The following is a 14,565-nucleotide window of genomic DNA, read 5'->3' as shown; positions in this document are numbered from 1 at the left end:
ACAAACATTCCAGGCCAATTTTATCAAAGAAGCTCATTTACTAGCACATTAACAGGATTGTTCAGATACCACCCTGGGAGGAGTGGCAGTGGCTCCATGGAGCACAAACCTGTGGTCCCCTCTCAGGATGACAGCATTCATATCCCCACCACTAAGCCTGACCCCTCCAGTTAGGTGCTACTGCCTTCACTTATGCTCCACCACCTTGTCCTGCCAGAGAAAGGAGAGTGTGTCACAATGTGTTTGGGTGATGTGCCTGTCAGGTATGAATATCTGTGAATGTGCAAGTTGTGAGATGTAAGTGTGACGCTTGCAGTATTGCTAAATGTGAGAGCATAAGGTGAAACTCTGAATGTTAGTATGAGCTTTGTTTGATGGAGATTTTTCTAAGTGGATGAGGATATGGTGCATTGAGCAGTGTCACATGCTAGTGGCATGGTTGGTGGAATGTAACTTTTGAAGATGCATTCACTGACCTTGACCACTCTGAGATATTAGAACTTCTTTCTTTTTTTTATTCATTCATGGGATGTGAGTGTCACTATCAAAGCTGTTGCCCGTCCCTAATTGCCCTTGAGAAGGTGAAGTTGAGCCACCTTCTTGAGCTGTTGCTGTCTATTTGGTGCAGGTACACCCACAGTGCTGTTAGGAACGGAGCTCCAGATTTTTAACCCAGAAAAAGTGAAGGAACAACAATATAGTTCCAAACCAGGGTGGGGTGTAGTTTGGAGGGGAACTTGCAAGTGGTAGCGTTCCCAATCGTCTGTTCCCCTGATCTTTTTAGGTGGTAGAGGTTGCGGGTCTGGAAGGTGCTTTCGAAGGAAACTTGGTGAGTTGCTGCAGTACCTTTATAGATGGTGCACACTGTTGTCACTGCGTCTGTGGTGAAGGGAATGAATGTTGAAGGTGACGGATGGAGTGCCAATCAAGTTGGCTACTTTGTCCTAGATAGTGTGAAGCTTCTTGAGTGTTGTTGGAGCTGCACTCATCCGGGCAAGTGGAGAGCATTCAATCACACTCCTAACTTGTGCCTTATGGATGGTGGACAGGCTTTGGGGAGTCAGGAGGTGAGTTACTCACTGCAGAATTACCAGTCTCCGACCTGCTCTTGTAGTCACAGTATTTATATGGCTGGTCTAGTTCAGTTTCTGGGATTCAGTGACGGTAATGCCATTGAATAGAGTCATAGAGTTATACAGCAGAGAAACAGGCCCTTCGGCCCATAATGTCCGTGCCGGCCATTAAGCACCTATCTATTCTAATCCCATTTTTCAACATTTGGCCCATAGTCCTGTATGCTATGGCGTTTCAAGTGCTCATCTAAATATTTCTTAAATGTTGTGAGGGTTCCTGCCTCTACCACCCCTCAGGCAGTGTGTTCCAGATTCCAACCACCCTCTGGGTGAAAAATCTTTTCCTCAAATCTCCTTTAAACCTCCTGCCCCTAACCTTAAATCTATGCCCCCTGGTTATTTGCACCTCCACTAAGGGTAAAAGTTTCTTCCTATCTACCCTATTTATGCCCATCATAATTTTGTACACCTCTATCAGGTCTCCCTCAGCCTTCTCTGCTCTAAGGAAAATAACCCTAGCTATCCGGTCTCTCTTCATAGCTGAAATGCTCCAGCCCAGGCAACACCCTGGTGAATTTCCTCTGCGACCCCTCCAGTGCAGTCACATCCTTCCTATAGCGTGGCGACCAGAAATGCACATAGTACTCCAACTGTGGCCTAACTAGCATTTTATATAGCTCCAACATACCCTCCCTGCTCTTATATTCTATGCCTCAGCTAATAGAGGCAAGTATCCCATAAGCCTTCTTAACCACCTTATCAACCTGTGCTGCTGCCTTCAGGGATCTATGGACATGTACACCAAAGTCCCTCAGGTCCTCTGTACTTCCTAGGGTCCTACCATTCATTGTGTATTCCCTTGTCATATTAGTCCTCCAAAAAATGCAATCACACTTCTCAGGATTAATTTCAATTTGCCACTGTTCTGCCCATCTTACCAGCCCATGTATATTGTCCTGTAATCTGAGGCTTTCCTCCTCACTATTTACGACCCAACCAATTTTTGTGTCATCTGCAAACTTACTGATCATACCTCTTATATTCATGTCTAACTCCTTAATGTACGCTACAAACAGCAAGGGTCCCAGCACCGATCCCTGTGGTACACCATGTCACAAGCTTCCAATTGCAAAAACAACCTTCAACCAACACCCTCTGCCTCCTGCCACAAAGTCAATTTTGGATCCAAGGTGATGGTTAGGTTCTCTTGTAGAAGATAGTCATTGCCTGGCACTTGTGTGGCACAAATGTTACTTGCTACTTATAAGCCCAAGCCTGTATATTGTCCAGGTCTTGCTGGATATGAACTTAAGATGTTCAGTTGCTGAGGAATCGCAAGTAGTACTGAACACTGTACAGTGCAATCATCTGTGAACATCCCCACTTCTGACTTTATGATGAAGGCAAGGTCATTGATGAAGGAGCTGAAGATGGTTGGGCCTAGGACACAACCCTGAGGAACTCCTGCAGCGATATCCTGGAACTGATGTGATTTGCCACCAGCAACCACAGCCACCTTCTTTTGTGCTAAATTTGACTCCAACCATTGGAGAGTTTTCCCCTGATTCCTATTGACTCCAGTTTGCTAGGGATCCTTGATGCTACACTCAGGCAAATGTTGCCTTGACATCAAGTGCAGTCACTCTCACCAGACCCCCAGAATTAGCACTTTTGTCTATGTTTGGATCAAGGCTGTAATGAGGTCAGGAGCCAAGTGGTCCTGGCAGAACCCAAACTCAGCATCAGTGAGCAGATTATTACTGTGTAAGTGCTACTTGATAGCATTGTCAACAGCATGTTCCATCACTTCGCTGTTGATTGAGGGCAGACTGATGGGTGGTAATTGGCTGGTTTGGATTTGTCCTGTTTTTTGTGGACAGGACATACTTGGGTAATTTTCTGCATTGTCAGGTCAATGTCAGTGTTGTAGCTGTACTGGAACAGCTTGGCTAGGGGTGCAGCTAGTTTTGGAGTACAAGTATTCATACTATTGTCTGAATATTGTCAGGGCCCATAGCCTTTACAGTATCCAGTGCCTCCAACCATTTCTTGATATCACATTGAGTGAATCAAATTGGCTGAAGACTGGCACCTGTAATGCTGGGGACCTCAGGAGGAGGCTGAGATGGATCATCCACTTGGCACTTCTGGCGAAGATTGTTGCAAATGTTTCAGCCTTGTCTATCGCACTAATTTGCTGGGCTTCCCCATCATCGATGATATGGAATTTTGTGGCAGTTCCTCCTCCAGTTAGTTGTTTAATTGTCCAGCACCATTCACAACTGGATGTGGGAGGACTGCAGAGCTTAGATCTGATCCATTGGTTGTGGGATTGTTTAGCTGTACCTATCAGGGGCAGATTTAAAATGAAACACACCGTGCCGTGTCATGGGGCCCCCAAACGACAGGGGAGCCCCAAAATAACGAGTGAGTGCTGAACTGTTGGAAGTGCTGTCTTTCAGCTGAGATGTTGAATGATCTGCTTGGCTGTGTACAAAAAATTCTCCTTGGAATTTCCCCCCTCTCAAGACACTAAAACAAACAATTACGTGATTTGTAAGCTTGATGCGGCTGGACTGCAGAGGAGAGGAAGAGTGGGGGCGAAGGAGGTTTTGAGATAAGCAGCCTCAGCATGCTCCAGGTAGTGTGGATGGATGGCTGTGATCTGAAAGATGGGAGACACTCTCCAGTGATGGTCCTGTAATAATGACACTTCTTGCAGCTTTTAGATTCACCCTTCCGTGCTTACTGGGTTATAATAAGCGGACTGCTTTCGCCAAAGTGCTGCAGGTTTCATTCGTGCAGGGTGAGTACAATGAATGCAATAGAGTTCCAGGGAGAGGGATGGTGACATGGTTCCAGCTTTCAGGGGCACCAGATTGCATTGCTGGGTGGTTAGTTTTCAACACAGGTTATAAAACACAGGGTGGAGGAGAGAGAGAAACAATCCAGATGCACAATGCATTCATTTCACTGCATAATAACCCTCCTCTTTGCAAGCAGTGTGGTAGCAAGAAAAGAAAGTCTGAATATTGCAAAAACTGACTGGGGATCCGAATTGAACTGGACAATGACTGGGAGGACTGTGGGGGGAATGGAACGAGAAGCAATGGTGATGCCATTCCATTGCGGTGCTATTCATTCAGAAGAAACTGGGTGGGAAAGGGGGTGGTTTTGATGTTTTCCTGAAGCTCCAGCCCTTTTTGTTGTGTGTGTTTATGGGGTTTCAGGCTGGCACTGTTTTCTAGAAGAGCAGGGGAATTTCCCCTGCAGTTCTGCCATCTATCAACCTGTGTCACCAAAGCAGGTTATCCGGTGAAGTTCTCCTGTTGTTTGTGGGAACCTCCTGTGTGTAACAGTGACTGCAACTCAACTGTACTTTATTGGCTGTATTGTCATTGCTCACCAACACCACATGTCTCAAAGCATTATTACATTTCAGTCTTTCTTTTAAAGCGTAAAGACAGGGAGAAAGATTGAAGAGAGTCACAGGTTAAATAAACCTGGAGACCGCTAGTCGGGAAACTACATGAAGACCCGCCTCCTGCTCACACTACTTAACATCCTTCAAGAATTCTATTGCCTGTTTTATATGTTGATTTGTTTTAAAGGGCAATACATAAATTGTGAGGTGAGCTTGGGTATAAATTAATTGTTTTATAAGATTGAGCTTAACCACAGGCTTTAATCTCTATCCTGAATGTTTAACCTATTCATAACATCTTATATTATTGATAAATATCAGATGGTTAAATTATAGTAATCAACCCGGTGACTTTTGTGATCTGAGAAACTGGTAACAAATTGAACAACATGAAATGAGCTAAAGAGTCAATCCTGAGATGAAACACAGTGCAGGACTAGCAATATCAGAAGGATTATTGCCTTTGTTTCTCTCTCCACAGAAGCTGCTTCATGTACTGAGTATTAGCAGCATTTATGTTGATACTTGAGACATTTAACCGGGACAGATCCATCCTCAATCTACAGAAACTGGTCCCTTCCAATTTTAAATTATTTTATTGCTTGAGATTGTATCATGTCCCATTCCACAGCCAGTCAAAAGCTCATGTTTTTCACAACATGAGCTGCTCAACAGAAGTTCCTCTAGGTTTGGCTCGAACTCACAACCTTGGCATTGCACACGCCGCAATCCTGACGTTAATGTACTGCGTACTAACTGATTGTGCCACGACAGCAAAATTTGCATACATGTTTTAAGTTGTAACATCTCATCAGAAGCACTAAGCCTTTTCGGATTAAGTGACAAGAACTGAGGCTATATGATAGTTTGCAGAAGGAGTTACGTGGCTGTGAAAAAGCTGATGAAATAACCAATGCCCCGTAGTTTTGGGTTGTGTCCAGGTGACGGGAGTCCCGGTGGAGGGGCAGGCGGGTCACAAGTGAAGCTGAGCACAGGGCCCCACTAACTGTAAATCCACCACTGATCTATCGCGTGCTGCTTCCACTCTTTGGCCTGCAAGTAGTCCTATGTTGACACCTCACTTTTAAGTATACCTGATGCTGTTCGTGGCACGGTCTCCTGCACTCTTCATTGAGTTGTTTCTGTACTGCATTCAAATCTTCGGGGCTACACCATTGGCATTGACCTGCATGACAATTTGTTTCTATTATCCTCACACTGTCTGCCAGGAGAGCCTCCTGGTTCCCTGAGGGCACAGGACCAGTCTTGGGTCTTTCCCTGATCAAAGTCACTTGAGCAACGAGCTTCGGCGCCTGCCCCAGCCAAAATACACCTCCCCTTTAAGAGTTGCGGGCTGACTTTAAGTAGTGCAGGCTAGCTTGAACTCATGCTAGCCTCTTAAGTCTCAAGACTTAGGCACGCAGACCCTCAACAGCCCACTTAGCAATGGCAGCATGCTACAATCATATACGTGAGCAAGTGGCACAAAGTTTGTGTGCTGCCTGCATTAGAAAGAATAGGGCAGGCTAATCACGCATTGCAATCCCCATGTTCATTTTTGGGCCTTATTCAATCTCTCACTTGCCCACCTCGCATTAGACAATGTATTAATCTCAGTAGCAAAATATGATCAATTTGAGTTTACAAGAAGTAGAATGTTATCTTTGTTATTCATTAACATCTGTTAATATTTAAGGTGTAGCTGTGCTTCTGAAAGTTTTGAATTCAAGTCCCACTACCACAATATCTGGTTCACATTACAGTGCAGCACTCCCTCATACTGTATTTTGGATGAGATGTTGAGGCCCTGTCTGCCTTTTTGGGTGGATGTAAATGATCTGAAGACACCATTTTGAAAAAGAGCAGGGGAGTTCTCACTGATCTCGGGCAATATATCAATCCACGCTAAAATAGATTATCTGACCATTATCACTTTGCTGCTTGTGGGACCTTGCTGTCTGTAAATTGCCGCTGTGTTTCCTACATTACAACAGTAACTGCACTTCAAATTAGAGGAAAAAAATGTCATTAGCAGTAAAGCATGTTGGGATGTTCTGGTGCTCTGAAATGTGTTTTAAAATACAATTCCTTTCTTTCTTCTTATGTAATGATCAGCCCAAACCTATCAGTCCTTGATATTACCTATTGAAGTACATCTCACAGTTATCCTTAATTAAATATATTATTCATTCTCTCTGGAACTGATGGAATGAGCTAATCAAAAAGTATGAATAACTTATTTAAGCAATGCAAACACAGAATAAAATATAAATTTGTTTAGGAACTGTGTGCCAATATCACAAACTGACTAATTATAAGAAAATCACAAACTGGTTAATTATGTGGACTTGCTGTTCTGTTGCAATAGGCAAATGCTGTCTTTCCCAAATATCTTGTCAAATGAGTGAAATATATTTTAGATGTGCATAGGTCAAAAAACCAACTATTTATGCTTATAGTGAGAATTGGAAAGCTGCTGTGGAGCCAACACCTTGGCTCTTTGATAAAGTATTTTGATAACATCGGTGATGTAATAATTATATTTACATTTGCCCTGAGTATTTTCAGCATGAGACATCCACTGATACAATAAACTATACTGTGCCACTCCGAGACATGCAACCCCACTCACCCTATTGCCATCCTCACATGTCACTCCTACCTCAAGCATAATCATCTTAACCAAAATGACAGCAGTAAAAAAAAAGCACTACAAAATGACAACTAACTTAAACTTAAATGCAAAGCATTCGCCTCTTGTGCATCACCCTCTTCCTCTGCTCCACTATTAGCAGCTAGTCTAGCTCATCTGTCTAGATGCTAAACTTCGGCATTCCCTCCCTAAACATCTGCCTTCCCACTTTTTCCTCAAAGCTTACCTCATTGACCAAGCATTTGGTTACTTCTTCTAATGTCTATTTCCTTGGCTTGGTGTCAATGTTTAAAGAAATGGGTTAAAATGTAGCCAGGACCACCAATTGTGAGTCATCACACACATTGACATCAAATTTAATTATGAAGTTTCTTGTCAAAGCTACTTATTACTGTTAAACTTTTTCATTTTCTTTAAGGAGCTGAGGCAATCAGGGTGAAGACTATTAAGTAGCTGAGTATTGATTCAAAATATGTCTCCATAGCTTTTAGTGTTGTTGCTGGCGTAAGACATTTTCAGTACTTACTGTTGCCCTTCATTAAATTCCAATCTGCTTCCATGAAGTGTCAGTAGCTTTTGATGAGCTGGAACTGTCACACTCAAATGCACCAGCTCCATGGTGACCTTTAATTCACTGATACGCTGGATACTCTTTAAACAGGGAGTTCTTGCATGAGCTTCGACTGGTAATTAGCTCTTTCCTCTCTTTCAGCTCCATTGTTGAAAATCTAAAATCACCGTTCATAAAATGCCATCTGTTGCTTTTGTAATCTATTCAAATTTTGTTTCCTTATTTTCCACATTGATTTAACCAATAGATTAAATTTGCTAGAACTAGAGCATTCTGTTTAAAATAGTTACAAAAACTGGCAGCTACACACTAATTTTTCATCTTGTTCATTTGTTTCTGTAAAATTAGGCACTGAGTTTTTGGGTCATTGGGTGGCTGCTGTGGGCCGGCCCAGGAGCAGCTGGGAAACAGTCCACCGCCTACAATTGGCCCCCGACTGCGACCGGCCCCCAACGACTGAAAGGCTCAGCATTGCTGGGGTTGGGGCGGGAGGAGGGTGAGAGTTGAAGTCTGCGCAGGCGTGGGGGAGCGCGCAGTGTAAGCTCCCTGAAGGCAGAGAGCTGCCTTAGGTAACTGAAGGATTTTAAATACAAAAATAAATATTTTGAAACTCTGAAAAATGTCCCCACAACAGACTCCCTCACATGGATATGTAGGTTATAAAAATTCCGTCAAAATGGTTTTTTAGTTGACATTGGAAACCTCATCCCGCCTGTGGATGAGATTTCCTCAAAAATGCAAAGGCCACCTGGCTGTTTCACCCCCCCTGCCAACCGTAATATTGGACTGGCAATGAAAAATGGCAATTAATTAATAAATTAATGGTCTTAATAGGCCTCTTAATTGTCAGCATGCGCGCCCAACGACTGAAATATCGCGTGAGTGCGTGATGATGTCCGATGTCACCGCATGCTATTTTACACCCAACTAGGTCCACAGGACGTAAAATTCTGTCCTAGGTCATTATTTTCAGGGCCCATGCCTTCTTTGAGAATAATAAATTATTTTCTCATAGAGGATATAGATCATTGGAATGGGCAGATACACGGCAGATGAAATTTAACTTAGAGCAGTGTGGTGTGATTCATTTTGATAGGTAGAATAAGGAGAGGCAATATAAAATAAAGGAGGTGTAGGAACAAGAGACCTGGAGGTCTATGTATGCAAGTCTTAGAAGGTGGCAGGATAAGTTGAGAAGGTTGTTAAAACGCATATAGGATCCTCGTCTTTATAAATAAAGGAATACAAAAGCAAGTGTTTTATGCTAAACCTTTATAAAACAGTGGCTGGGCCTCATTTAGAGTAGTGTTGCCAATTGTGGGCACCATACTCAAGGAATGATATTAAAGCATTACTGGGGGTGCAGAGGAGAATTACTAGAATGGCTGAAAGTTTCTAGTCTGTGGTAGATCATAATCTTAGCCCTTTTTGGGACCATTCCAGATCAGGAGTGCTTCTCAGATGTTCACTCTCAACTTTAAGGCTAAGTAAGCCAAATCCTAAAGACATTGAATGGGTCTGAAGTTCTGGTTTAACTCTCCCCAAAGGAAAAGAACAAGCTGAGAATATTGCCATCATTCTGATAGCTTTTTAAACAAGTTTCAGACAGATTATAACATCCCAGATATTGTAAGGGTCCAGAGATCTCTCCTCTGTAATGTTCCTCTCCACCTAAGACTGTATAGAGATGGGGCTCATGAATTGACAATACAGAAGACAATATAAATTCTGAATTATAAATAAGTTCATTTAAGAACTGAGCATGCAATTCATAATTGGTGAGACAGTCAATTGCAATGTTAATAGTTCTGGGAAAAGATAGAAAATACAATTTTATTTCCAATACAGAATCCAATATTTACAAGCCCACTGACTCCCACAGCACCCCGGCTACAGCTCCTTACACCCTGCTTCCCATTCTCTCAGTTCCTTCACCTCTGTCACATCTATTCCAATGATGCCACTTTTCAAAGCAGTGCTCCTGACATGCCTTCCTTCTTCCTTAACCAACGTTTCCTACCCACGGTGGTTGACAGGGCCCTCAACCGTGTCCGACCCAACTCCCACTCCTCTGCCCTCACACCTTCCCCTCCATCCCAGAAACAAGATAGGGACCCCTTGTCCTCACTTATCACCCCACCAACCTCTGCATTCAAAGGATCAATCTCCGCCATTTCCACCAACTCCAGCGTGATGCCACCACCAAACATATCTTCCCTTCACCGCAACCCCCCTCCCCACCCCACCAGCATTCTGGAGGGACTGTTCCCTCCGGGACACCCTGGTCCACTCCTCCATCGCTCCCAACACCTCAACCCCCCTCCCACGGCACCTTCCCATGCAATTGCAGAAGGTGCAACACTTGCCCCTTTACTTACGCCCCTCCTCACCATCCAAGGGCCCAAACACTCCTTTCAAGTGAAGCAGCATTTCACTTGCACTTCCCTCAATTTAGTCTACTGCATTCACTGCTCCCAATGTGGTCTCCTCTACATTGGAGAGAACAAACGCAGACTGGGTGACCGCTTTGCGGAACACCTTCAGTCTGTCCACAAGCATTACCCAGGCCTCCCTGTCGCTTGCCATTTCAACACTCCACCCTGCTCTCATGCCCACATGTCTGTCCTTGGCCTGCTGCATTGTTCCAGTGAAGCCCAATGCAAACTGGAGGAACAGCACCTCATCTTCCGACTAGGCACTTTACAGCCTTCCCGATTTAACATTGAGTTCAACAACTTCAGATCATGAACTCTCTGCTCCGTCTCCAACCCTTTTTGATTCCCCCCTTTCTTCCATATTCATTTTTAAAATTAATTTATTATTTATTTATTTATTTATATATATATTTTTTCCCACATTTTCATTATTATTATTTTTAAAATTTATTTCCATTTTTATTCATTGTTTTATCCCCAGCTTTTAGCTTTTTCAATCTTTTTTCCCACCACCGTCCCCTCCACCCCCCCCCCCCCCTCCCACCCCACCCCCCACTAGGGCCATCTGCTACTTTCTAGAGTGCTTACCCTGGTCCTATTATCACATTCTGCTTTCCACTCTTAATGTCGCCATTAGCATCTCCTTTAGCCAGTGCCACTACTATTAACCACCCTTTGACCTTTTGTTAATGACGTCTTTCGCAATCTCTCCTTTGCCTCCACCTATCACTGGCCTTCTATCCAGCCTCAACTGTTCCCCCTCCCCTTAAACAGTATATATTTCACCACATTTCTACTTCCCTATAGCTCTGAAGAAGAGTCATACGGACTTGAAATGTTAACTCTGTCTTTCTCTCCACAGCATGTCAGACCTGCTGAGTTTTTCCAGCATTTTTTGTTTTTGTATCTATCCTCCTGTTCTGAACCCTTCCACCAATGGAAACAGTTTCTCTCTACCCGCTCTTTCTAAGTCCCTCATGGTTTTGAACACCTCTGTCGAATCTCCTCTCGACCTTCTCTTCTCGAAGGAGGACAACCCCAACTTCCTGAATCCATCCACATAATTGAAATCAAACATCACTAGAACCATTCTCATTAGTCTTTTTTGCACCTCTTTCCTAAAGTCCAGTAATCAGAATTGGACACAACACTCCAGTTGAGGCCAAACCGATGTTTTATAAAGGTTCATCATAACTTCCTTGCTTTTGGCCTTTATGCCTCTATTTATAAAGGCCAGGATGTCATATATTTTTTTAACCACTTTGCAACCTGCCCTGCATCTTCAACGATTTGAACCCAGGTCTCCCTGTTCCTGCACTCCTTTTACAATTGTGCACTTTATTTTATAACATCTACCCTAATTATTCCTACTAAATGTATCACTTCCCACACCTCTGCATTAAATTTTATCTGCCACATGTCTGCCCATTCCCATGTCCTCTTGAAGTCCATCACTATCCTCCTCACAAATAGCAGTGCTTCCAAGTTTTGTGTCATCTGCAAATTTCAAAACTGTTTCCTGTTTACCCAAGTCTAGGGGTCATTAATTTATATCAAGGAAAGCAGTGGTCCTGGCACTGACTGCTGGAGAACCCCACTTTACACTTTCCTCCAGTCTGAAAAACAACCATTCACCATGACTCTCTGTTTCCTGTCACCCAGCCAACTTCGTATCCATGCTGCTACTGCCCCCTTTATTTCATGGGCCGGAATTTTCCGGCCCCGTCATGGCGGAAGTGGGGCTGTAGAATGTGATGAGCCATTCTAAACCCCATTCACTTTGGCGGGAAGGTAAAATCCCTCTGCCGTAAAATTCTGCCCAAGGGTTTCAACTTTGTTGGCACCCTTACTCTATGGCACTTTATTAAACACCTTTTCCAAGTCTCTCTACAACCATATTTCCCACACCAACCCTCTCTATCAGCACATCAAAAAATACAATCAAATTAGTTAAACATGCTTTATCCTTAACAAATCCACACTGGTTTTTCTTAATTAACCTACACTTGACCAAGTGATTGTGAATTTTGTCCTGGATTATCATTCCTAAAAGTTTTCCCACCACCGAGGTTAAACTGACTGGCCTATAGATGCTGGGCTTATTCCTTTTTTGAACAAAGGTGTAACATTTGTAATTCTCCAATCCTCTGGCACCACTCCTGTATCCAAGCAAGCTTGGAAGACTTTGGCCAGGGCCTCTGCAACGTACACCCTTACTTCCCTCAGCATCTTAGGATGCATCCCATCAATTTCTGGTGACTTATTAACTTTAAGTATAGACAGCCCATCTAATAATCAAGTTGTAACTCAGGGGATTCTAGCACTATCTACACTGTCCTTCCTTGACTATCTGACGCTCACACATTCCTTTTCTGCCTGCATATTTGTAAACAGCGGGGCGAGGTGACCATCTCTAGAAACATGCTATCCATTTAACTTTCAACTTTTTGAATGCACTCCAGCTGCACCTCATGCTCTGAGACTCAGAGCTCACTAACTTTATGCCTTTTTAATTCTAAGCAGAGAGGCTCAACAGGCAGAGCCCAGCTACATTGTAACCAATCCTTCCCTAACAAATGATGCCAGTTAACCTCCTGACTTCGCTTTCCAGTCCCCTTGAAAATGCACAAAACCCTCAAAGGCACCATTGCTAGCAGCCAGGCCTCAAACTAAAAGAAGAACCACACTAAAGCATCTAGGGAATATAGGAGACCAGAAGCAGACTCACAGCAAGGGAAAAGAGAAAAGACCAACACCTGTTGGATAGACTACTTAGCCATGATATTTCCAGGGAGGTGAGGAGGGAGTGCGGGTCGGCTCAGGGCAACTGAGAGACCCAGATATGTGGGTAATTTGGGGGTCAGCAATTTAACAGCAGGACCTTGTTTAAAATTCTGGCCTTTGTTTCCCAGCTGACAACCAAGCAGACTGAGAGGCTGGCAGACAGCAAGACTTGTGGTGCCAGCATGGAACTGGGGAGTGGAGAGGAGGGAGGGAGAGAGAGAGATCAGAAAGGATAAGAAGAGCTTGGAGATTAGAAATGTAAAGGATTAGGGAGATCAGAGGTTGGAGGCCTTGGGGAGATCGGAGGTCTTAGGAGGAACTGAAGGTTACAATGTGGAGAAGGCAGAAAAGGCAGGTGACAAAAGAACAACATAGAAAATGTAAAGTAGGCCTATAGAACTGAGGCCTAAACTGGCAGTTAACAGAGGAGGAATGGAGAGATATGAAGACAGATTTGCAGAATTACTACAGGTAACAAAATGTGTATGCAAACTGAAGGTCATATATCCCACATAGTGTATCCCATCCAACCTCCACGAGTGTCACCTCTCGATCACACCATTTCTGAGGGACTTCAGGCAGACAGAATCTACCAATAAATATCTGGTCACAGCATCCCTGGGTGTCCATAGGCCATTTGAGACAGTCATCCATATTGACATGAAAGGCTCCACAGATCTGGAAGATCCAGCCAAATGATTCCTGGTGGCAACTTTACATCTCCTTAGATGATGGTTTGTGCTGTGCTGGGCAACTCTGTATTAAGAATCGCCTGGTGTGGCTTGAAAGCCCCTGACTCTGGCATGGCAGTCTCTGCTGCATTTGCTGCAGAAGAAGACAGTGACTGAGAAGATGCACAATTTACTGGCCTCTGTTTTCTGTAGCTGAGCTATTAGTTTCTTCTCCCCTCTTCCAATGCCCCCCTTCATTGCCAGGGGGCAGGTGTGGGCTGGAGTCGGGCCAGCTAGGAAAAATGTTGAAGGCAGTCACAGGGGCTGCCAGGTGCAGAAGTGGGCTGTTTGAAAGGCCCACTCGGAGCAATGGGACTTCATCCCAGTTAAAATAAAATCACAAACGCCCTCCAACCTTCACCCCTCACACCCCCTCAACCACCTCACATTTGCCATGCCCCATGCCAAGCTATACCCTCACATCCCTGTCCCTTCATGCCCCATGCCAAGGCAAGATCCCCCACCCATCCCCATGGCCTCTCATGCCCGCTATGCCAAGCCAAGACATTCCACCCACACTCTATGGCCCCTTAAACTCCCCATGTTAAGCTTTGGCATTCCATTTCCCCCAACTCCCCCAATGGTCCCTCATTCCCCCATGCCACGTTATAGCATTCCATCGAACCCCCATGGCCCCTCATGCCACATATGCCAAACTATGGCACTTCCATGCCCAATAACCCACTATACACTGTGTAGAAACAATGAAACTTAAAGTGACAGTGAGTTGTATTTAAAAAAGCTTTAAAAAGTCATTTGTTCATTACTTTCCATTATGTTAAAAAATAATTTCACTACAAGGCAATAAAAGTGATGATTATCTAGGCCCTTTAAAGTATCAATAACAGAAAACACAAGCCCTTGAAACCACTTAACTTTGTGTAAATAAACATG

The sequence above is a fragment of the Carcharodon carcharias genome, chromosome 21, assembly GCF_017639515.1.
Source record: "Carcharodon carcharias isolate sCarCar2 chromosome 21, sCarCar2.pri, whole genome shotgun sequence".
NCBI classification, from domain to species: Eukaryota; Metazoa; Chordata; class Chondrichthyes; order Lamniformes; family Lamnidae; genus Carcharodon; species Carcharodon carcharias.
This window is presented reverse-complemented; position numbering follows the sequence as displayed.